The sequence below is a fragment of the Pan troglodytes genome, chromosome 7 (genome assembly GCF_028858775.2).
Source record: "Pan troglodytes isolate AG18354 chromosome 7, NHGRI_mPanTro3-v2.0_pri, whole genome shotgun sequence".
Classification (NCBI taxonomy): Eukaryota; Metazoa; Chordata; class Mammalia; order Primates; family Hominidae; genus Pan; species Pan troglodytes.
In genome coordinates, this window is record NC_072405.2 from 138,275,896 (window position 1) to 138,300,005 (window position 24,110).

Consider the following 24,110-nt stretch of genomic DNA (forward strand, 5'->3'; position numbering starts at 1 on the left):
AAGGCCTGAGGACCAGGAATGCCAAGGGCAGGAGAAGATCGATGTCCCAGAACAAGCAATCAGGCAGAGATGAAATTCAACCTTCCTGTGCCTTTCTGTTCTATTCAGGCCTTCAGTGGGTTGAATGAGGCCCAACCCACATTGAAGAGGACCATCTGCTTTACTCAGTCTCCTGGTTGAAATGATAATCTCATCTGGACATACTCAGAAATGCTGTTTAACCAGCTCTCTGGAAATCCTGTGGCCCAGTCAAGTTGACACACAAAACTAACCATCACACCGCAGAGACACAGTCTATCCCAATACCTGTATTTACTGGGTAACGTGCATCTCAGCTCACCAGGCTGGTTTGATTGACTTGGCCCAAAGCTGCCCTTTGAGTGTTGAGCCCCAGCTGACCCCTTTGATACTTCACAGCCCCATCATTAAAACAAGGACCCTGAATCAAGTGACTGTAAGAGCCACTCTTGTCCTGTTCTGTCTATATCCTGGCTTTGAGTGTTTATCTAAGCTAAGCCCAATTGACTGTTGTCATTCTTTGTCTCTTCCTTGCTCAGACATCAGTTAGGTATTTATTGAACACTCCTGTGTTCACAGCATCCGGCTCCTGGGATTAGAGACAGCTCTTGACTCCTGGTTTTGCTCTTTGAAACCTATTGGACTGCTTTTCTTTTTAAGATACACCCCCCACATTATAGGAATCTATCCATTTCTTTGTTCGTTTCTTTAATTGTGCATTATATCAGTCCGTCAGTCAGTTTTCCTCCTGAAATATGCTGAGTATTGAGAATTATAATAGATTCTATTAAGCACCACTAATAAAGTACTATCCTTATAGTAGTAGTAGTGTTTGCGGTGATGGTCGTGTTAGTACTAGTAATAATCAAGATGGCCATGAAGAGACTGCTTTTAATCTACCAGTAATCATGGTAAAAATAGTAATAGCTCAAATGTATTATTCATGGTGTTTCAAGCACTTTACATTATATGATCTCATTTACTCTTCACAACCTGCCAGGAAATGGAAATGATTATGTAATATACTCCAGTTTGCAAATGAAGGAATCTTCCTGCGGAACGTGTGTGAAGCGCATACTGGTGCTCTGGGCTTTTGCATAATTTCAAATGTCCTTTTTTTTAAAACTAAAAGCTAATGTTTAGAAGCTTTTGCTAATGAGAGGACCATTTGCTAAATCGGTATAAGTGCTACACATTTGGGTATCTCCATCCCAACATACCTCTTATTGCCATTCCCCAAAGCAGACACCTTCTCCTCCCTCCCTCAAGGACCTCTGAGCTTGCACTCCAATTCCTCTCCCACACTCACCTTTCTCCTTTCTGTTCCTCTTGGGATCCAGGTGTTTATTTGAGGAGCTAGGAAAAGCTCCTGATCCAGCAGGTTTTATTCTTAAATTTGTAACAAAGTAAATCACAGAACCTCCACCCAGCATCCAGGCCTCTCGTTCTCTCCCTCCTTCCCAGGTATAGGCCGGCTTTCAGAAACCCTGCACCACATAGACCCTGGGCCTGAATTGCTGTGAGTAATAATGACTGCTGGTAATTTGTGTCCTTCTGCTTGGAACGGTTTCCTTTTTAGTTTGGTCACCCTCCCAGAGCTGGTTGCAACGGGGGCATACTCATTGTGGGATGCAGGGCATCCTGCATCCTGAGGAATTTTTTTTCCTCCAAAAATGAAACCTTGAAACGAGGACATTGTCCTGTCCACGGACTGCACAACAACACTGAGCCTCAAGGACTCATACTGGCATTTTTCTTCTTTTGCAGAGTGTGGGCACCCTGGCTTCAAGCTCACGAGAAATCAGGTCGGGATTTAAACAATGTTGGGTTAAAGCAAAGTTCCATAAAGACAGAATCAAGAAAAAAAAAAAGGAGAAACCAATCTAAGGGCCATCCTCCCTGAGTTGCATCTTACCTGAGTCTTCAGCCGCCGCCCCCTGCTGCTGTGGGAGGAAACGGGAAAGTGACTGGCCATGGGGACAGGGGTCGGGGGTGTGAGGGTTAGTGGTAGCAGGGAGGTAGCACTTCTGTGAAGCCGGAAAGGAGACCTGAGCCTGGCTCTCTGCTTTGCTGCTTGCCAGCCCTCTGGCTGGGAAGAAGGCTCTTGGCTCTTGTGAGCCTCGGTTTCCTCTGCAGAGTGGGCTGTTCTGAGGAGAGGCTGACATTGCTGTCCATCAGTCTTCCAGGACCCTGAGGATTTCAGCTCTACCCATGGGCACTGAACTGGAACATTCACTGGTCATTTGCTTTCGTTTTTTTTTTTTTTTTTTTTTTTTTTTTTTTTTTTTTATACAGAGTTTCACTCTTGTTGCTTAGGGTGGAGTACAATGGCGTGATCTCAGCTCACCACAAGCTCTGCCTCCCGGGGTCAAGCGATTCTCCCCAGTAGCTGAGATTACAGGCATGCGCCACCACGTCCGGCTAATTTTGTATTTTTAGTAGAGATGGGGTTTCTCCATGTTGGTCAGGCTGGTCTCGAACTCCTGACCTCAGGTGATCCGCCTGCCTCAGCCTCCCAAAGTGCTGGGATTACAGGAGTGAGCCACCGAGCCTGGCCACTTCCGGTCTTTGGATTTGATTTTCCTCAAGTGTAATTGAAAGCAGGGGCCTGGATGGCCGCCATAGTCCCTCCCAGCTTCGACATTACACATTCATGCCAATCCATTTTTCAGGCTGATAACATTGTTCAGAGTTTAATGGGAGCAGGGTAAGATAGTCACCGTGTGGAGTAAAAATTGAAGGAAATATTCCAGATGTCATGATTTTTTACCTGTAGCCCCTCTGCTGCCACACCCTTGTGCACATCCTCCAGACACTTTTAAAGAATAAACTCTATTTTCAGAAGAGTTTTAGATTTACAGGAGAATTGTGAAAACAGTTCAAAAAGTTCCCATATACCCTGCTCCCAGTTTTCCCTGTTACTAACGCTTTGCATTAGTGTGGCACATTTGCCACAATTAATGGACCAATATTGATACATTATTATTTACTGAAGTTGAAACGTTACTTTAGTTTTTACCTGGTCCAGGATCCCATCTGGGATCCCACATCACATTTAGTGATCATGTCTTCTTAGGCTGCTCTGGGCTGTGCCGCTTTCTCAGACTCTCCTGGTTTGTGATGACATTGACAGTCTTGAGTTTTGATGACCAGTTCTGACTGGTCAGGTATTTCATAGAACGTACCTCTGTGAGGGTTGTCTGATTCTTCTTATTATTAGATTGGGATTATGGAGGAAGGCCACAGAGGTAAAGTTCCGCTTTTATGAAATCAAGGGTAGGCACCATCAGCATGACCTATCACTGATGTTGACTTTGATTACCTGGCTGCTGTAGTGGTTGTCGGGTTTGTCCACTTTAAAGATACTTTTGTGTTTTTGTTCTTTCTTAACTCCCTTTTTATATTAAACTCTTCAGAAGGAAGTCACTGTGCATAGCCATCCCCTAAGAAGAGGGCATTCCCACTCTTCCTTCTCCATGGCTAGAGGATCTACATGAACTATTTAGATTTTTTCTACCTGGGAGATTTAACTCCTCTCTCCTATTTATTTATTTATATATCACTATGGACTTGCAGGTATTTATTTGATAATTTTTAATTTATTTGAGTTATAATCCAATATGATTTTATTTTGTTGCTCATGGTTTTTCTTCCTTGGCTATTGGGAACTCTTCAGTTACTTCCTGTGTCCATTTGACATACTTTCTTATTATGGGTCTGTCTTTCTTTCTTTCTTTCTCTCTCTCTCTCTTCCTTCCTTCCCTTCCTCCCTCCCTCTTTTCTTTTCTTTCCTTCCTTCCTTCCTCCCTCCCTCACTCCCTCCTTCCTTCCTTCCTTTTTCTTCCTTTTTTCCTTCCTTCCCTCCCTTCCTCCTTTCTTCTTTCTTTCTCCCTTCCTTCCTTTTCTTCCTTTCCCTACCTTCCTTTTCCTTCCTTCCTTTCTTCCTTCCTTTCCTCCTTCCTCTCCTCCTCCTCCCCTTCCTTCCTTCCTTCCTTTCTTCCTTCCTTCCTTCCCTCCCACTCCCTCTCTCTCTCTCTCTCTTTTTTTTTTTGGTGCATCCATACTTTCTGGCACTATAAGATGCTTAGGGCTTATCTTGTATATTTCCAGCCCCAGTTATAGAATCAGCCATTTCTTCAAGGATCCCCTGTCATTTTACTGGAGAAAGGACTTAGAATCCAAGATCTGGGTGCTAGATGTGCTTGAGGTGTTGTTTCCTCCAGATCTTCTCAACTGACAGAGCAGTGAAATATATGTGTGTAGGGAGGATGGGGAGAACAATTTTTTTAACACATATGAATACTTACCTGGCAGGGGAGATACCATAATCACGAAGGTGGTTTCCCCAGGGTGAGGCTTATCCATTGCACTCCCGATGTGCTGACCCCTGTGATTCCCCCAAATGTGGGAGACTTGACTGCATAATTTGTGGTAATGGGGGACTGCATTTGCACTTTTCCCTGTAAAAAGTTTTAAAAATAAATAAATACATAAATAAATAAATGTGTGTATATGAATCCATGTGCATGCACATATGTGTAAATATTTCTCCAGGTATCCATCTTATCTATGTTAAGCTAACTATGAGTTCATACTGCTGTCTCCAACTCTAATTCATTACCACATTTCACCCATTTTTTTTTTTTTGAAATGGAGTCTCACACTTTCGCCCAAGCTGGAGTGCAGTGGTGTGATCTCGTCTCACTGCAACCTCGCTCTCCCAGGTTCAAGCGATCCTCCTGCCTCAGCCTCCCGAGTAGCTGGGAGGCTACCGCCTCCCAGGTGCACACCACCACACCTGGCTAATTTTTGTATTTTTAGTAGAAACGGGGTTTCACCATGTTGGCCAGGCTGGTCTCGACCTCCTGACCTCAGGTGATCCACCCACTTCAGCCTCCCAAAGTGCTGGGGTTACAGGCGTGAGTCACCACGCCCGGCCCCCATCCACTTTTAACAAACTTGTTTTCTTTTTGCCCACATTGACTGACGAAAGAAGGTAATGAACAGAGATGTTGGAAAGTTCATGTGGGGCAAGAGCAGTGGGCTGAGAACATTGGACTTTTCCCTATGGTCAACGTGGCCTCGTTCAACAAAAATCAAGATGAGTCAGATGCATGTAGAAAGAGACTCCGAAATGTGTCCTGCCTAGATGTTTGCAAACCGGGACTCTGTGTTATGCTCACAGGCCTTTGAATGTATCTCTCCCTGGGCTTCATGTGCCCTTGCTGGTTTCTGGACTGTCCTGTTCTGCTCCTGTCCTCCTACTGACAGCCTTTCCTGCTTTCCTTTCCCTCCCATGCCACTCCCACTCCATCCAACCTCTTCCCCTGCACACTGCTCCTAGAACCCCTTGGTTAGCCCCATCAGGGATGTCCCTGCTTTCCTGGGACCTGAGGCACACAGAATGAGGATGAAACAGTTGATGTATCATGTAGTATCCCCCACCTGGCTTCCTTCTCAGCCAGGCGTCCCAAACTCAATTGTCTGCAGAGGCCAGGCAGGCAATAAAAATAAGTGATGTGGGCCTCCTGGGCGGTCAGGAGGGCTTGGTGCAGAACTGGAAGCACCAGAGGTAGCAAGGAACCAGGAGATCAGGCCAGCACCTGCTCTGAATGGTCAGGCACCTCCATGGTTGCATAGCAAATCAGTTGTTGAGAAATGTTTTGATTATGGTCCTTGTGTAGGCCCAGTATAAAGGGGGAAATGGCCAGTCTGTGGCTGCTGATTATGGCCCTGAAAGTCTGCAGGCCCAGAGTGGCCAGACCTGGTTGTTCAAAGGAAAACTGGCAGGTGGGAAGGGCGGAGGGCCTTGCCCCTTCCCATTTGCCTCCTGTGCCTGACAGTGTCACTGTAGCAATACTTTCCTGGCAGCAGGACTTTGTCCCATAACAATAGTTGATTTTAGTGTATAGGGCTTTTGTTGTTGTTGTTTATTCCCATACTTGGAACCAGCTGTGTTGTGGTACTTTGAGAGATGACAGCCCAGCCTGGAGCTCTGCAAGGTCCTCCAGGCTTCTCAGTTCTGATCATTCCACCCGCAGATCCCATCACCAAAGGGGTGTACTTGCTTCATGCAGCTGCTGCTTCTCCCAGACCTCATTGTCCCCCTTGTGCCTTTTCCATGTTCAATACAGGATTTGTTTTTTATCTGAAATTCTACCCGTTAAAACATCTGGTTGTTTCCTCTTCTCTTGCGAGGTGTATTTCTGTATTTCCTACCTTTGCATCCTTTGCTCAGTTCAACTTGAAGCAGGTTTCCAAGCTCATCACTTGGAGGCCCAGGGCATTGCCACTGCCCCCCACCCCACCGCCCACCGCCCACCTGCAAGTCTGTGCCAGGAAGCCCTGCGTGCTGTCTGCACCCTGTTTGGCTGCTTGCCCACAACCATGACTGCTCCTGAGGGGCTCGCCAGCAGCACTGTTTCCCAGCCTGCTGTGCATAAAGGTGACGCTTCGGGTTTTCCACAGTGAACAATGGTTCCCAGAGTGGGCAGGACTCCCTGGTGTCTGCAAGGGTGTGTGACCATGCAGGGTGGAAACAACCTTGTCAAAATAAACCAGGGCAGTGCTGAGGGGGGAAGTGAGGCTAGCTGGGGGGAAATGTGGGCTGAGTGCTTCTTGGGGGTTTCCTCTGTAACAGCGCCCAGCTGCCCAAGGGTCCCAGAAGGCAGAGGCTGACACACTTCCTGTGACCCTTTCAGACTCACCATTGGCCCCCACCAGATCAGGAATCTGTTTTCCCTTGTTGACCTTGAGCCACTCACAGAGTGGGAAAGGTTTGCCTATGGAACGAAAACAGTCCTCCTTCCATGATTTCCCCTTTGCTCCCATGTTCATCCATGTGGGCTGCTGTAACAAAATCCCATAAACTGGGTGGTTTACAAACAACAAAAATTTATTTCTCATAGTTCTCAAGGCTAAAAGTCCAAGATCAATGCGCTGGGAGATTTGGAGTCTGGTGAGAACCTGCTTCCTGGTTCAGTGTCTTCTTACCGCGTCCTCACATGGAGGAAGGGGCGAGAAAGCTTTCTGGAGCCTCTTTTGTCAAGGCACTAATCCCATTCATGAGGACTCCACACTCGTGACTGGATCGCCTCCCAAAGCCCCTACCTCCAAATCCCATCACCTTGAGGGTTAGGATTTCAACTATGAACTTTTGGGAGACACCAACATTCAGACTGTAGCAGCTCCCCAGCACAATCCTGCTCGACCGAATTCACCTTCCTGACCAGGCACGCCAACAATCTTTCTGTCCCTCTGATGCCAGAACTTTATGTTTCTGAGGGTGAAACTTGAGTGATTAATTGACAATATTCCTCAGGAATCCTTGCTGATTGCTGAATGCATAAATGAGTGAAAGACCTGGATAATCCCCAACAGGCGCCTGAGTCTCACATCCGCCCTGGGTGATTCCCCACGGCCAGGGGCCCACCTCGGTTCCCAGGGATCCATGGGCATGATCATTGTGATGAGCCACTACTCTCCAATCTGGCCTCTGCACCTGTGTGACATTTTCCTCCCATTGCTTTACATGTTACTCTTTCTTATTCAGTAGGATGTGCAGATTGGTCAGGGTGTGTATTAGTTTCCTAGAGCTGCTATAACAAAGTACCACAAACTAGGTTGCTCAAAACAACAGAAATGTATTCTCTCATAGTTGTGGAAGCCAGAAGTCTGAAATCAAAGAGTTGTGAGGGCTGTGTTCTCCCTGCAGATGCCCAGAAAAATCCTCCCTTTCTGTCTCCCGGCCTCTGCTGGAGGCTGGCCATCCTTGGCGCTCTTTGGCTTGTCATTGCATCATCCAAGTCTCTGCCTCCATCCTCCTGTGTCCTCTCCTGTGTGTTTGTGTCCAAATTTCCCTTTTCTTAGAATTGCATCTTCTCTAAACCAGCATGACCTCATCATAACTTGATTACATCTGCAAAGACCCAATTTCCAAATAAGGCACATTCACAGGTTCTGGGAGTTAGGACTTCAACATAACACTTCTGGGGACACAGTTAAACCCACAACAGAGTATAAGGAGAAAATGTTACAACTTCCTTTCTCTTCTTTTTTTTCCTTTTCTTTTCTTTTTTTCTTTTCTTTCTTTTTCCTTCCTCCCTCCCTGTCTCCCTCCCTCTCTGCCTCCCTCCCTCCCTCCCTCCCTCCCTCTTCCTTCCTTCCTTCCTTCCTTCCTTCCTCCCTTCTTTTTTCTTTCTTTTTTTGACGGAGTCCTGCTCTTTGCCCAGGCTGGAGTGCAGTGGTGCAATCTCGGCTTGCTGCAACCTCCATCTCCCAGGCAGGTTCAAGTAATTCTCCTGCCTCAGCCTCCCGAGTAGCTGGGACTACAAGCACCTACCACCACACCTTTTTTTTTTTTAGTAGAGACAGGATTTCACTGTGTTAGACAATCCTGCCTCCCTCCCTCCCTCCCTTTCTTCCTTCCTTCCTTCTTTCCTTCCTTCCTTCTTTCCCTCCTTCCTTCCTCTCTTCTCCTCTCCTCTCTTACCCTCCCCTCCCCTTCTGTCTCCTCTGCTCCCCTTCCCTCCCTTCTCCTCCTTCTCCTTCTCCTTTTTCTTCTTCTCTTTGTTGTCCAGGCTGGAGTACGGTGGAAGGATCATGGCCCACTGTAGCCTAGACATCCCAGGCTGAAATGATCCTCTCTCCTCAGCCTCCCAAGTACCTGGGACTACAGGTATGTGTTCCCATGCCTGACTAGTTTTTGTATTTTTTGTAGAGACAGGATTTCATCATGTTGCCCAGGCTGGTCTTGAAGATATCTGCTTGCCTCTGCCTCCCAAAGTACTGGGATTACGGGTGTGCGCCATTGCGCCTGGCCTGTTTATTTCTTTTTTATAAAATGTCTTTGTTTTCATCCCTGTTATTATAATAATAATATAGGCATTCATATGCATATGTGTAAATTATAAGTGAGTTCTTATATAGATTTGGGGGACTATTCTCCAACATGACTGATGAGGGCATAGTCAAAAGACAAATTAATCAGGCCACCAGTCTGATTTATGAAGGGTCTCTGTCTTTGTCTATTTGGGCTGCTATAACAAAATATCATAGAATGAAGGACTTAGTTTATTTTCTTACTGTGCTAGAGGCTGGGAAGTCCAAGGTCAAGGTGTGAACTGATTCAGTTTCTGGTGGGGGCTCTCCTCTTGGCTTGCAGATGGTTGCCTTCTTCTGTGTCCTTACATGGTTGTAGGAGCAGAGAGGGTTCTCTGGTGTTTCTTCTTATAAGGACACATATCCTTTCAGATTAGGACTTCACCCTCAGGACCTCGTTTAACCTTACTAACCTCCATAAGGTTTCTATCTCCAATAAAGTCACCTTAGGGGTTGGGACTTCAACATATGAATGCAGAATGGATGCTGGCACCTTTCAGTCCACAGCAGGCTGCAACTACTGTATTTCATTGTACAATAAGATCCCCTTGACTTTTGTGAATTATAATGAACATTAGTCTGTAAAGCAGGTCCGTGTAATCCAGCCAGTTTGTATACAGTGGGTAATCAAGAACTATGGATTTACTGGGTTTATTGGGTGGGGGAGAAGGGAGGGCTTTATTCAGGTGCCAGCACTTCTTCACCTTTCTCTACATTTGCTCATCCTGGAGGTGGGGTTGAGCTGGGTCTGCCTTGTCCCCTCACTTCCCTCTCTGCCGAGAGAGTCCTGAGCCCACCCATTACTGGTAGCAAAGCCCTGGGCACAATCTCTGTTTTCCTATTTGTAAAATGGAGCTAACAATAGTACCCATCTCATCAGATGGCTGTAGAGATGAAATGAGATAATGTATTTGTGGCGTTAGGACAACAGTGGTCCTGCTACAGGGAGAAGCCCGGGCCAGGAGATAGACTAGTCTCCAGATACCACTGAAGTAGCCTTTCGAATACCAATTACCTGCCTCACTTTGCAGCTGTGCAGCCCTGAACAAGTTACTTTCCCTCTCTGATTTTCCACTCTTTGTTACCTGTAAATGTAACAATGCCTTTCTCTATGTTGTTGCGAAGTCCACATAAAGTGACATGAAATTGATTATAAAATACAGCATAGGCTGGGCACAGTGGCTCACGCCTGTAATCCCAGCACTTTGGGAGGTGGAGGAGGGCAGATCACTTGAGGTTGGGAGTTCAAGACCAACCTGACTAACATGAAGAAACCCCGTCTCTACTAAAAATACAAAATTAGCCAGGCGTGGTGGCACATGCCTGTAATCCCAGCTACTCGGGAGGCTGAGGCAGGAGAATCGCTTGAACCTGGGAGGTGGAGGTTGCAGTGAGCGGAGATCACACCATTGCACTCCAGCCTGGGCGACAAGAACAAAACTCCATCTCAAAAAAAAAAAAAAGTTACAACACAAAGGTTGGCAACTATCACTAATAAGTTTGACTGGGAAACCTCACTACTACATTTGTATTGTCTTAGACCAAGCTTGTGAGATTTTTTTGTTATTTGTTTTTAAAGCTCATCAGCTATCGTTAGTGTTAGTGTATTTTATGTGTGGCCCAAGACATTTCTTCTTCTTCCAATGTGGCCCAGGGAAGCCAAAAGATTGGACACCCCTGTCTTAGACTTTTAAGGAGCTGTGACTGAAGGATGGAGACTGGACCAGGTGGGGCTTGGTGCAAGTTTAAACTCTTAGGTCATTTCTAAATAGCAAACCTCTCAAATAGCATCCAACAGATATGCCCTAGTCTTGTCGTCTTTCCCCTGCTATCTTTTGTACATGTACCTGCTGCTGACTGCAGCGTGTCCTGGAGCCCTGACTTAGTTAAACCTCAGAACATCCCTCTGCATCCGGATGCATCCAGTACTCTCGGTTTGTCTGGCTCCTGCTGTACTCCCTGCATCTGCCCAGCTGCTGACACAGCCACATATGGCTTCCTTTGCCCCAGCTTTCAGCATTCTGGTGGCTTGTAGTGCTGAATGCTAGCAAAGAAAGTGGGTACTCTCACACACTGCTGCTGAAAGGTGGAGGGTGATGAACAGGACCAACAGCTCTAAAGGAAGTTTCGAGGCCAGGTGTGGTGGCTCACACCCGCAATGCCAGCACTTTGGGAGGCCAAGGCAGGCAGATTACTTGAGGTCAGGAGTTCGAGGCCAAGCTGCCAACAAGGTGAAACCCCGTCTCTACCAAAAATACAAAAATTAGCCAGATGTGGTAGTGCGCGCCTGTAGTCCCAGCTACTCAGGGGGCTGAAGAAGGAGAATCACTTGAACCTCGGAGGCAGAGGTTGCAGTGAGCTGAGATTGCGCCACTGCACTCCAGCCTCAGTGACACAGTGAGACCTTGTCTCAAAAAATAATAATAATAATCATAATCATAATAATAAAAATAAAAAGATAAGGGAAATTTGGGCAGGACTTCTCCAAGTTTAGAGTATATGCACCCTTTGGCCCAGAAATCCCACTTCTTGGAGTCTGTACCCTAGAAATAGTGAGGGAAGTTTCAAAAGATATTTATTCAACAGCATTAGTAATGTATCAGAACCTTGAAGACAGCCTAGCTGGTCAACAGTACAATGCTCAGCTGCCACTATAAAGAATGAGATGCTGTGTCCTTCTCAGTGCCTCAGATCAGGAGGCACCTGGTGTTGGTTTGTCACATTACTAATGATGTTTACTTCCATCACTTGATTAAGGTGATGTCTGCCAGATTTCTCTACTGTAAAGTTTCTATTTTTTTTTATGTGTAGTGAATAAGTATCTTGTCAGGAGATGCTTTGGACCTATGTAAGTATCTTGTTTCTCATCATACTTTCACCAAACTAATTTTAGCATTCGTGGATAATTCTTGTCTGAAACAGTTATTACTACAGTGTGTGCCAAACAGTGATTTTCTACTTCCATCATTACTTCTACATTTGTCAATTAAAATTTTACTATAAGGAAGATATTTTCTTTTATATTGAAAAAATGCAATTTTTTTTTTAAATCAGTATGGACTCATGGATTCTCATTATATTGGTTATAACCCATGACTATAATACATTTTGTGCTCAGAGTTTTCTAGATTTTACCTTGGGATGCCCTTCAAGTTGGGGTCTATGTATTTTTGCCATTTTACTGTTGTTTTTGGAGCACTGCCTTACCTTTTGGCCCCACAAGATATTCTAGGCTTAGTGTACACTTTGCCTGCTCCAGCCCTGGAATCAGCCATTGCTGCTGTGCTATCCTTGACAGAACTATAACCTGAATTTAACAAGGAGGAAATATCAGGCAAACACAAATGGAGTGACATTCTAGTAAACAACTGATCAGCACTCTTTAAAAATGAAAGACAAAGAATGACTGAGGAATGAGTTCAGATTAAAAGAGACGAAGGGACACGCTCCAACTGTAACTGCAACGCACGACTGCGGGCTGCGTTCTGCATTGGAAAAAAGTGTTACTGATGAAATTTGAATATCGTCTCTAGATTGAGCAACTAAGCAATAGTATTGTATTAAGTTGCTAGATTGGGCAATAGTATTGTACTAAAGTTAATTTCCTGACACAGTTAAATAATTGTACTGTGTATATAAGATGTCAAAATTGAGAAGTTGCAAGGCTAAATGGAATTTCTCAGTTTTTTAAACTCTTACTTTGTACATCTGAAATTATTTTAAAATAAAAACTAAAAAAAAAAAAAAAACCTAAATACAAACCATGAGATAGATTTATATGTACTAATATGGGATGGTGTCCACAATCAATTGGAAAAGATAAGTTGTAGTACCATTTGTATAGAATTGGCCCATTTTTGTAGGAGCAAGACAGAACAATATAGTGCACATACATATTTATCTACACATGGGAGAAATTCTGTGAAGGGTATGTACTTCCTGTTAACATACATTTCTGGGAAATGTGTTTGGAAGGTATGAGACAACTTTGACTTTTTGATGTCTCCTGATAATGGGAAAACAGTAAGAATGTGGGTTGTATGCATGAGTGTGATTCTACACGTGTAGGTTTAGGTTTGATGTCTTCCCATCCAGCTTATTCTCTTTTGCATTTTCCAGCACAGGCAGTGCTGTGCAATGTCTTGCCCAGTGGACACCCACCTAATTTTCACTCCACAAACCACTGTCCTACATCTGATCCTTAACAAAGTATGTTAGTTGTAGACACAAAGGTGGCCTACATTTCATACTTGTTGACAGTAATGCTAGTTGACTCATCTTACCTTTGTCTGAGGAGGCTGGAAATTGTTTGTCCTCAGAAACTTTAGGGAGAAATTTATTACTAAGATTGTATCATTTTGGTCTCCCCAGAGAAATGAAAAATTAGAAATTGGCCATGTGACAATCGTTGCATTTACCTCTTTAAGGAGTAATGATTCTTTAAGTGGTGCTTGATTTATCTAAACTCGATTAATTAGTGAATGGTCATCTGTTTCTCCCAGGAATTTTTAATGATCATTAGGCTTTTATAGTTACTGTGAAATTTTGTTTACGTGGATTTATTTTTGTGCAGGATTGTATACAGGGCAGATGCTCCTTAATTTAAGAAGGGAGATGTGAGAACAAAAGTGTCTTCTCTTGAGTGAGGGCCTGTTATGTGCCCTGACTTGTTACAAATATCGACTAATGTAACATTCTCTACCATGTACCTTTCTTCCAATTTATCAATGAGGAAACTGATGCAAAAATGTATGCTCCCACAGGCTCTGGCGTGTTCACTGAGTTAGCTCCAGAAAGAACTGTCCCCTTCTCATGCCTGTTCCCTACTTCTTTTGCAGCTAATTCTCCGAAATGGTTTCTGTCTTCAGCTTTCTGGGCTGCCCCATCACCTGTGTTGCTTCTAAATGTTAGTTTCATTGCTGCCTTCTGGGTTCCTCTGCTTCTCTCTGACATGATGTCTCTACGGATGCATCTCTCAGTAATGATTATAATGGTGGTGATGATAATAAAAAGAGAATACACAAGTGTTTTTATCAATCCCTGACCATGCTGGGCACAATGCTGAGCATGTGCAGGCATGATGTCTTTATTCTGCCCACTCAGCTGATGAGATTGAAGGGGCTCCCTGCAGGTTGGGGCCTGAAAAACACAGCCAGGTCCATCTAGGAACTAGAAGCTATGGTCAGGCTTACATGCTTTTTTCATATCAGTGTTCATGTAGATGTTTAAGCTCTTGCAGTAGGTTTTTGCAAGCTAGTGAACGCTGCCAAATTATGCTCGCCACACAATTGCAGCCACCTATTCCCAGGCAGTATAAATATATGGTTGAACTAACATTAATACATATCACTATTTTATCAAGTGACATAATCAAGATAATTATGAAATATCCAAATATTAATTTTCATAGATTAAAAGCAGATAAAGTATTAGAAATCTGCTTATATCATTAGCAGAAACATTTTTGGGGGCCACAGGGTAAGGAAAAGAGGGGAAAATATTGTCCTTCAACAAAAGTAATCATATTCTAGTAAGTATAATAAAAGAAATGACAAGCTTTTCAGAATTTCCACGACTAAAAATTGTTTTAGCTGCAGCTAAAAAAGCATCACATAACAAAATATCTCTTGTTTAAAATATTTGCTACAAAAAAGGCCTATTCTATATGTCCTGCATAAGAACAAGTATCTTTATATAAGAAATGTGTTTAATAGCCCTCTTTCATTCTTTTTCTGAAGCCCTTTCTGTTAAATTGCACCCAAAGGGGAAACATTAATTGAACTGTAAAGCTTTTTTTTTTTTCTGTCTAAAGACATTAAAGACATATAGATGGTATTAAATGAACCTTTAACTACAGCTCTGTGAGTTTTCAAAATAGATTTTATTTTTCTTTACCATAGGCCAACAGAGATTTTCAGAAACACATTGAAGGATCTGTTAACACTTGATATACCCAATAAAAGCAGTGGTTGTGCCAGTGCTGATCTGTCTTGATGTGAATGTGAACAATGGGAACCTGAGCTGAGCAGGTAAATAGTCATGTAGTACAGTCACCGTCTTCAGTGTTTGAGATGACTAGCAGGGTAAACCACGCTGTGTCTAAGATGCAATGTTAATTCTGTTTGAAGTAAAAATATGCAAGTGTGGTACTGGATATTTTGGCACGCAATCTTGCGAAATTTCTCATTGATGAGATTCTGACATAGGAACTACATTTGAGTAAGAATCGTAGCTCAATACAGCATGATTTCAGGAAAGTCAACTAAGATAAAAGTGTTTCTGAGGCTGAACAGTAAGAATCTTTTGCTAAGAGTTAGAATAGATTGACAAGAACCTAAAATCAGAAGTTGCAATTCTGCTGAGATACTGCTTTTCAGTTCTCCGGTGGAAGCTTCATTGGACATATTGTGCATCAAGCCTCTATGTGACTGATTCGTGCCTCTTAAACTATGTCTTGTTTTAGATTCTCCATGGCAGTAGCTTTAGGCAACCCAGTTTTACTGAGTGCAGCAATGGTTTCAGTGCCCATTAGAGTCCAATTTTAGGATGATACTTCTCCAAATTGTTAAAACTCCCTGGTGCTTTTCTCTTATAAACTGCAAAATGTCTTCATATTTCATCCCGCTTTTCAGTTAATGCTAGGGTGACAGAAACTGGACCTCTCCCAAGACATGTGACAGAGTAATACAGCAGCCAACTTCTTCGCCAAATTAAAGTTTTACAAGATTTAACCTGTCATCAAGACCTGGGATTTTGGTGGTGAGTCATCTTCAAAATCCAAGTTCGGTCCCTGGTTTGCCTTCTTTTCCGCACAAGAACAAGGGTTTTGATGGCTCTGGTCTCCAGGACCATCCATGGCTTTCTATTAGCAATAATCGCACCTCAGAGAAACCTCATTGGCTACGATACTGCCACTGCGCAAAGCTCATGGCTTTCTTTAATAGCAAATGGCCTCTGACTTTTAAGAAGCCATGTGGCTACCCCTCCGCAGACTTAGGAGAGGTCTTGGCTATTATTTGTTGTTTTATAAGGTGTCATCATTGAGCATCTACTCTGGATGAGGCTCTGTGCTGGGCTTGAGGGGTACAGGGAAGTTTCACATGTCCCGTCTCGTAGAATCACACACACTTGATCTCACTACAACAGCAGAAAACAAGTTAAAGTTCCCCAAGGGTTGACACATTTGCCTGCCATGTTTATTGCTGCTGTGATTTCTGCAGCATGATCCAAAGAAGGCAATCAGTCAACAGTGAATGGGTTGAGATTTTGTGATTTTGGTTTAGGAGTCTTAATCTCTAGAATAAAATCTAATGAAAGGGTGGGGCTATGTTTTTCTCTTGCCTTGACTTCTTTGACTCTATTTGTAAATTCCAAATTTACCCAGGCCTCTGGCTCATTCTGTCTTAAGGTGCGGGGACCTCTAAAATGTAGATGGCAACAATCTTTAGACTATATGTGTCTTGATGGTAGGGCAATCAAATTGATTTCTTCAGCGTATACGAGTCATGTTTTGTAGGCATGGCGGGTACTTAGTCAATGTCTCAATCAGATTTGCTTCTGTTTAGCAAGATAATCTTTTGTGAGGGAGTGTTATGGACTGAACTGTTTTCCTCCTCCCAAACGTATATGATGAAACCTACCCCCATGTACTCAGTATTAAGAAGTGGACCTTTTGGAGATAATTCAGGTTAAATGAGATTATGAGGGTGGGGCCCTCGTGATGAAATTAGTGCCCTCAAAATAAGAGACCTCAGAGAGCTTACTGTCTCTCTTCTCTCTCTGCTACGTGAGGACACAATGAGAAGGGAGCCATCCACAATGCAAGGAGAGGGCCCTCATCAGAACAGACCATACTAGCACCTTGATCTTGCACTTGTAGTCTTCAGAACTGTAAGAAAATGAATTTTCTGTTATTTAAGCCACCCAGTCTGGTGCAGTCTATTATAGCCTTCCAAATGGAGAAATACAAGGAAACTAGGGCCGTCTTAGCTTCACAGAGAGAAGATGTGGAGAGGAGTTAGGAGGTAGAGACTGGACCTTGATGGTGCTGATATTCAATTAGTGAAAGGCTGAGAAGAGGTCAAATATACTTCTTGTGGCCCCAAAGATCAGAACCAAAATGGAAAGGTAGAAACAGTAGGCAAACAGAAAGCAACTTCATAAAAGGAAAAGGAACCTGAGAGAATGCTCTGTCTCTGACAGTGGTTGGGATCTCATCACTGGAGATATCCACACAGGGACTGTATTACTACTGAGAGGGGGTGGGGCTGAAAGGATCCAAGCATTGCACTGTGATGTGACCCCATAAGGTCCCTTAGACTTTGGGACTTGTGAGCTTACAGTGAATCATTACAAACAGAAACGATTCCCTCTTATTTGTGGAGCACATTAAAATTTCCAAAGCATTTTTGTGAGTACATTAGCTCCCATGATTTATATCAAAACATTAGAGTTGACATTCAATACACATTTGCTGAATGAGGGGGATGCATGAAGGAGCTATTGTGGTACCTTGGTTGGCAGAAGAGGAATACATGGGCAGAGTCATTTCTAGACTTGCTAGGAAAGGCCAAGCCAGGCTTGGACCTGGGTCTCTACTGTACTCTTTACTCTACTCAGTCTTTTCCAAGGTGGAAATAATATTTTCTCTGAGGCTGATGCTTTTCTGTTTGTTTTGCATTTTGGTAAATTCGTCAACATCAATATCCCCTTTAATGCTCACAAATGCCCTTAGAACCAGCTTTTATTGTTCTCATTTTGCAAATGAGAAAATGGAGGCTTCAAGAGTTGAGTGAGTTTAGCAAGGTCTTCAACTCCTCTTGGGCAGGGCATTAGGGTTGCAGACAGTTGGGCACCCTCTTCAAATGAATGTGAGCCAACGTTGGCCCTGTTGGGTGTGCAAGGAGTTCTTGCAGAGTTGATGGAGACCCTGTTTCGAGTCACATGAATAATTAATCTAGGGAAACAGTAGTCAAACAGTCAACTCATTCTTTCTTGCACTCTTGCTGATCCTCAGCAATTTCTCGGCTGCTCCTCCTGCCAGAGTCCTGTTTTGTACCTTGTAAACAAGTCACTCTAGGAGTTCCTAGTCCTGGCTGTATACCATAGTCACCTAGGGGCTTGCAAAATCTACTAATATCTACCCCACTCCCACCGTACTCCAGAGATTAAGATTTAATTGATCTAGAGAGGGATCTGGGCTTTGGTGTTTTAAAAAATCTCTTTAGATGGCTGAGAATCACCAAATTTTTGTTGGTGTGGGGCAGGTTTGCACATTCAGGTTCATGGGTTATTGGAATGAGGCATGAAGGGGCCTGCTATGTTCCTAGGGCCTGCTAGCTCTGTGCCGATTGCTTTTGGTTTTGTAGAAATGATTTCATTCCTTCTTCCCTGAAGCCATCCTGATTTGAGGTCATAGTCTATGGGGGTGCCATGTGGATTTATACTGCAACTCTTGTTTTTACTAGCTCTGTGACCTCAGAAAGGCCACCCCCCACTTCCCTGTGCCTCTGTTTCCATCTCCTCTGTAACATGGGGATAATAATACTAGTTTCCTTATAAGTCTGTTGTGAGCATTAACTCTTGGGATTATGCCTGTTGAATAGTTAGGGTTCCACAAATAAGTCTTGCTTAATGGTGTTGTTATCATTGCAATAGCTGCATGTGTATGAGTGTATAAATGTATGTAAGATATTTTTCCTGTTTTTTTTTCCCCCCTGGCAGAGTTAGCCACTTCTTCCTATGTATAAGCATATCATCACTTTCTATTTCTATTATGGAATTGTAATGTGTTTTTGTGTCCCTAACCTGATATATTCATTCCACAAATGTTTGTTGAACACTTGCTGAATGCTGAGGAATGGACAAGAGAGATGCAATCTCTGCCTCTTGAGCCATTTGAACTTTGAGGAGGACAGATGATGACAAGAGGAAGTGGAAATAGGCTAGGATGCTACGGAGACTGGAACAAATAGTCCTTATTCGTACCTTGCTGTGGGGGAAGACTCTCCTGACAGAGTTAGTTGTGTCACCTGCATTCTTTCTTTCCCTTCCACATATAGTGTCCTGAGACTTACTGTGATTATTACGTCTCTGTCCCTCAACAGTAAGTCCTAATCATTGGGGCTAGGAAATGTGCCTCGTCAAATGAATTAATGAATGAATCACGCTGGACCAAAATGAACAAAAAGTTATTTTTTTGACTCAATTTAGCTTAAACATCACATCCTGAGATGCTGTGTTAAATCCTGGAGTCACAAAAGACCTTTACAGAAATCTTTACAGATTTCTGGGAACTATAGACATGTATATGAGGATAGGTTTGGACCATTGTAGCTGCTGTAATAGCTGTTGTTCTGGTGAGCAGTGGGGACCCAAGTGTTAGTAGGCCCTGCAATAAACATGTATGGGCCTGAGATAAATGGGTCAGTGTCTCTCACGAAGCTCTGTTTTGTCAAGGTGAGGGAATGTGTCTTTTTTGCATTTATTCCCTCCCAGGGTTTAGGTCACTGCCTGACACATGGCAGGTGCACAGTGGATACACAGAGAGTGGCCAGACAGACGACATAGCTTTTCTCTGGGAATTTATCCTCATCTCTACAAGGGGGGTTAGCCAGTATTTTGAGGGTCTCCCTCAATGCTCACATTCTAGAATCCTGTGATGGGTGCTGAAACAACGCTCCCTCATTGGAGCTGCTTGAGAAGGTCATTCATTATTTTGCGACATCTTCAGACTCTCATCATTGCTAGAAGCTGACTAATTATGAGAAGAGAAGTGAAGGCCTTGAAATGCCTCTCTCTGCACATCTGGCCTCACTGTCAAATAAAGTACTTACTTCTGATAAGCTCTTTGGCTTCTGTGAAGCCGCCTGGCCATGTCTGGCCGTGGGCGGTGCTGATAATGAACCGAACAGAGAACACAGACTTGGCGGGGAAGGTGGGGACCCAGTGGGTAGAAAGAATGGGCTTTTTAGACCATTTCAAAGTAACAAGAAAGCTTTGAGAGTGCTTAGTGATGTCTGCTACCACATTCGTTTCCTCTGTTTCCATTGAAATTGAAGTTCTAGATGGACTGAACCTGACTAAGAAAAGGTAATGTGGACAGGAAAGCTAATGACAAATGCAACTGGCTTATTTCTGGAGTGCTTTGTACTCTCAGAGTCTTGTGCCCTGAACTTTCTTCATCTGGACTCTAGGGGCACTTAAGCAATTAGCATGCCACAAGCTGGGTGCTGTGGAAAGATCATAGACTTTAGAAACTGTCCAAGAAACTAGTGGGAATCCACACCTTGTGAGTTGTCAAGTTTAATTTACCATGTTGAGCCTCAGTTTCCTCACCTAAGAGAAAGAAAAGAGAAATAGATTTATTTATTTATTTATTTATTTATTTATTTTTGAGACCGGGTTTCACTCTGTTGCCCAGGCTGGAGCACAGTGGTGCGATCTCAGCTAACTGCAACCTCTGGTATCTGGGTTCAAGCGATTCTCGTGCCTCAGCCTCCTGAGTAACTGGGATTGCAGACGTGCACCAACGCATCAGGCTAATTTTTGTATTTTTAGTAGAGACTGGTTTTCACTATGTTGACCAGGCTGGTCTTAAACTCCTGGCCTCATGTGATCTGCCCATCTCGGCCTCCCAAAATGCTGGGATTACAAGTGTGAGCCACTGTGCCTGTCTGAGAAGTGATTGTTTAGTTAGAGTAATTCTAGATGACATAACAAATAAACCTCAGTATTTTAGTAGCTCAAAGACACCTCTTTCTAAGTCAGATAATAGTTTGAAGCTGGGCGCAGTGGCTCACGTCTGTAACCCCAGCACTTTGGGAGGCCAAGGAGGTAGATCACGAGGTCAAGAAATCGAGACCATCCTGGCCAACATGGTGAAACCCTGTCTCCACTAAAAACACCAAAATTAACTGGCTGTGGTGGCATGCGCCTGTAGATTCAGCTATTCGGGAGGCTGAGGCAGGAGAATCGCTTGAACCTGGGAGGCGGAGGTTGCAGTGAGCCAAGATCACGCCACTGCACTCCAGCCTGGTGACTGAGCAAGACTTTGTCTCAAAAAAAAAAAAAAAAAAAAAGTTTGAGAAGGGTTTTCCTGGTCATTAGGTGGCTTTTCTTCATTCTGTGATCTAGAGACCCAGGTCTCTTCCATGTAGTTGTTCTGCCATCCCTGGGACCTTGAAGTTACTCCAACTGGCGGCAGAGATGAAGGACAGGAGAGAAGGCACACCACTTCTTAAACACGTCTTCTGGAAGTAGGCTACAATCATTTCACTTGCCAGGGATAAGTTCTAGACGAGCTTTAGAAGGGGGATGGTCTTTGGGAAGCCAAGGTGGGAGGATTGCTTCATCTCAGGAGTTGGAGATCAGCCTGGGCAACATAGCGAAACCCTGTCTCTATAAAAAATACAAAAATTAGCCACTTGTGGTGGCACATGCCTGTGGTCTCAGCTACTTAAGAGACTGAATAGGAGGATCACCAGAATCTGGGAGGTGGAGATTGCGGTGAACCAAGATCACACCATTGCACTCCAGCCTGGGCAACAGACCAAGACCCTGTCTCAAAAAAAAAAAAAAAAAAAAAGGGGCGGGGATGGTAACCATTCTCTGCCATAAATACCTTAGTGTTGCTCAAGAATAAGTGAGGTTGGGTTTGTGAACCTACCCTTGCATAACATGTGTCACCAACTATGGCCTTACTTATTTGTGGATTGTTTGTAGGTACACATGGCCTCACAGGACCATTCGTGTGGTCCTGAAATTAATGTATCCCTTTGGAAATATGTGGTAGACATCTCTCTGTGTTATTAAGGATAGATCTCCACCATGAATGTAATGGCTAATGCTTACAGCTGGATCATGATTTACATTAACTCCTCCCTTGCTGGTATCTTATAGATTGTCTTTGGTTTTGTTTTCACTACAAAGGAGACAGCACGAATTCTCCTACAGGCTCACCACACAACTGGTGCTGTGAGGGAGACGAAGATGAGTCATGCCTGTACTGCTCTTTAAACACTCACAATTGAATAAGCTACCCAGGTGACACGACATGGTTATCCTGGCTCTTTTCCTAATCAGAGCTTCAGTGCTGTGGAAACTTGAAGTTTGGAGGGTCTGATGTCTCAGTCCGGATGAGGATGAGTTCCCTGCCATTCCTGGGTTAGCAGCTCCCATCCTCTTAGATTCCAAGATGGTGGCTCATGCCTGTAATCCCAGCACTTTGGGAGGCCAAGGTAAGAGTATGGCTTGAGCCCAGGAGTTCAAGACAAAACTGGGAAACACAGCAAGACCCTGTCTCAAAAGAAAAAGAAAAGTTTCCAAGATGGTGTAGAACATCAGAGAGGGGCTCTTGGAGATTATCTGGCCATCGTCACCCCACCTGCTTATAGATGGAAATGCATAGACTCAGAGAGGTTGGGGGACATATGGGCAGCTATCCAAATCCAGTGGACCTCAAATCCCGACATTTCTAACCTGAATTAAATTCTCTCGCCTTTGTATGAAGGTCCTAGAGTCTTATTTTCCAAACTTTGCCTCTGAATGTCTCCATGTCAAAGGGCTTTCTCAGTGTGCCAGAGGGCAATGGAGAATGGAGCAGAAATGACCACAGAAGAACAGGTGGGAAGATTCCTGCAACAGCAAAAATTCTGCTGCCCAGTTCCTGAGACATGAAGAATGTGTTGTCTACACAACTACACGGCCAGCTGCCTCCTTAATTTTTTCATTTTGTTTTGTTTCTGAGACAGAGTCTTGCTCTGTAGCCCAGGCTGGAGTGCAGTGAGCTCACTGCAGCCTCAACCTCCTAGGTTCAAGTGATCCTCCCACCTCAGCCTCCCAAGCAGCTGGGACTATAAGTACATGCCACCAAGCGCTATTTTTTTTTTTTTTTTTTTTTAATTTTTTTAAACAGGGATCTTGCTATGTTGCCAGGGCTGGTCTCAAACTCCTGGGCTCAAGTTATCCTCCTGCCTCGGCCTCCCAAAGTGCTGGAATTATAGGCGTGAGCCATCATGCCCAGCCCTCCTTAATTTTTTTAACATGAATTAATAGGACCTGGACACACACAGCCTCATTTATATCGGCAGCCATCACAGCCTGCCACATGTCAGATGAGGTCTCTGGGGCTCTCACTCCTTGCGTCGGGGGTGATGCCACATGTGGCCCAGCTGTAGGTCACATTCAGCTCCTGTGTTCACCAGGATCAGACGGAATACCAGCACATCTTACCCTCCTGCACCCTGGGAGTTTGTAATAATCTACGAATACGTAGATTTATTTCAGAGAACATTTTCCGAATCCTGTTGCGAATACGCACAAAAATATTGGCTGCAGTGTGTTTATAACCATGAAAACTCCAAAATAGCTTCAATCTCCTGTGAGAGGGGAGTGGTGGAAGGCCCTCCAGCACGTGCACAGAATTCTTTCTTCAGCCATGCAAACATGAAAATAAGGGTTAAAAATGACTTCATTATGGGGAAAAGGGACAGGATGCAAATTGTTCAAATGGCATGATGATATGATAAGGAAAGAAAAAGATGTTATAAAAGGTCACATAAAGTCACCCACAGGTCAGCAGTCATGTCATGATTAGCTGCTCTGTGCCAGACACAGGCTGGAAATTGGTAGATGCTCTCCCCAGGAAGTGGGCAGCAGCCCCTTTGTGCCTCTGTCCCCTCTGTTAGGCTCCTGGAAGCCCCCTTCATTGCTGCATGTAATGACATCTTCATCACCACATGTAACAGCTTCTTTACCACTATGTGTAATGCCATTCTGTGTGCTTATTGGGCTAAACAATCACAGAGGAAAAGAGTACTGGAGAAATGCCAGGGAGATAGGTACCGAAATGTTCCAGATGGAAAGTCTCGTCTTCAGGTGGCCGTAGCAGTGAATGTCAGGGTCAAACAGGGGATGTATTCTTGGGAGCGCTTCAGCTCGTCTGTGACCTAGTGTCCAGCCAGCTTCCTGGGAAGGAGGCTGCATCCTGACATTGAAGCCCTGTGTGCTAGGATGAGTGTGTTACGCAGAGCCTTACAAATGAGAAAATCTTGCGTCCTCAGGACAGGCAGTTAATGTTGCTGTCTGGAATACACCGGCTACCTCCCTCCTCCCCCCACCACTTAAAATTCCCTGAATCCGACAGTGGTAGGGAAAGGGCTGATCCTGGAGAAGACTGTTCCTTGATAATCCTAGTATGATTCATAATGGTT

General features: G+C 44.1%; 1 protein-coding gene, 2 non-coding genes and 1 pseudogene across 3 annotated transcripts in view; 3 read left to right on the forward strand and 1 right to left on the reverse strand.

The window, feature by feature from the left end:
• The window catches only part of LOC742042 (collagen alpha-1(VII) chain-like), a 307,325-nt gene that overhangs the window by 201,211 nt on the left and 82,004 nt on the right, over positions 1 to 24,110 (forward strand). Inside the window, exons 8-9 of the mRNA XM_063816125.1 lie at positions 14,799 to 14,927; positions 15,531 to 15,657. The gene's annotated coding sequence lies outside the window, so the exon portion shown is untranslated. The remainder of the gene's footprint in view (positions 1 to 14,798; positions 14,928 to 15,530; positions 15,658 to 24,110) is intronic.
• LOC112204321 (U1 spliceosomal RNA) lies at positions 4,318 to 4,481 on the forward strand. The gene has a single exon (XR_002937888.1). It is a non-coding gene; the product is annotated as a U1 spliceosomal RNA (small nuclear RNA).
• MIR1206 (microRNA mir-1206) lies at positions 14,107 to 14,164 on the forward strand. The gene has a single exon (NR_035578.1). It is a non-coding gene; the product is annotated as a microRNA mir-1206 (primary transcript).
• Positions 15,752 to 15,824, reverse strand: LOC112204339 (U4 spliceosomal RNA; annotated as a pseudogene).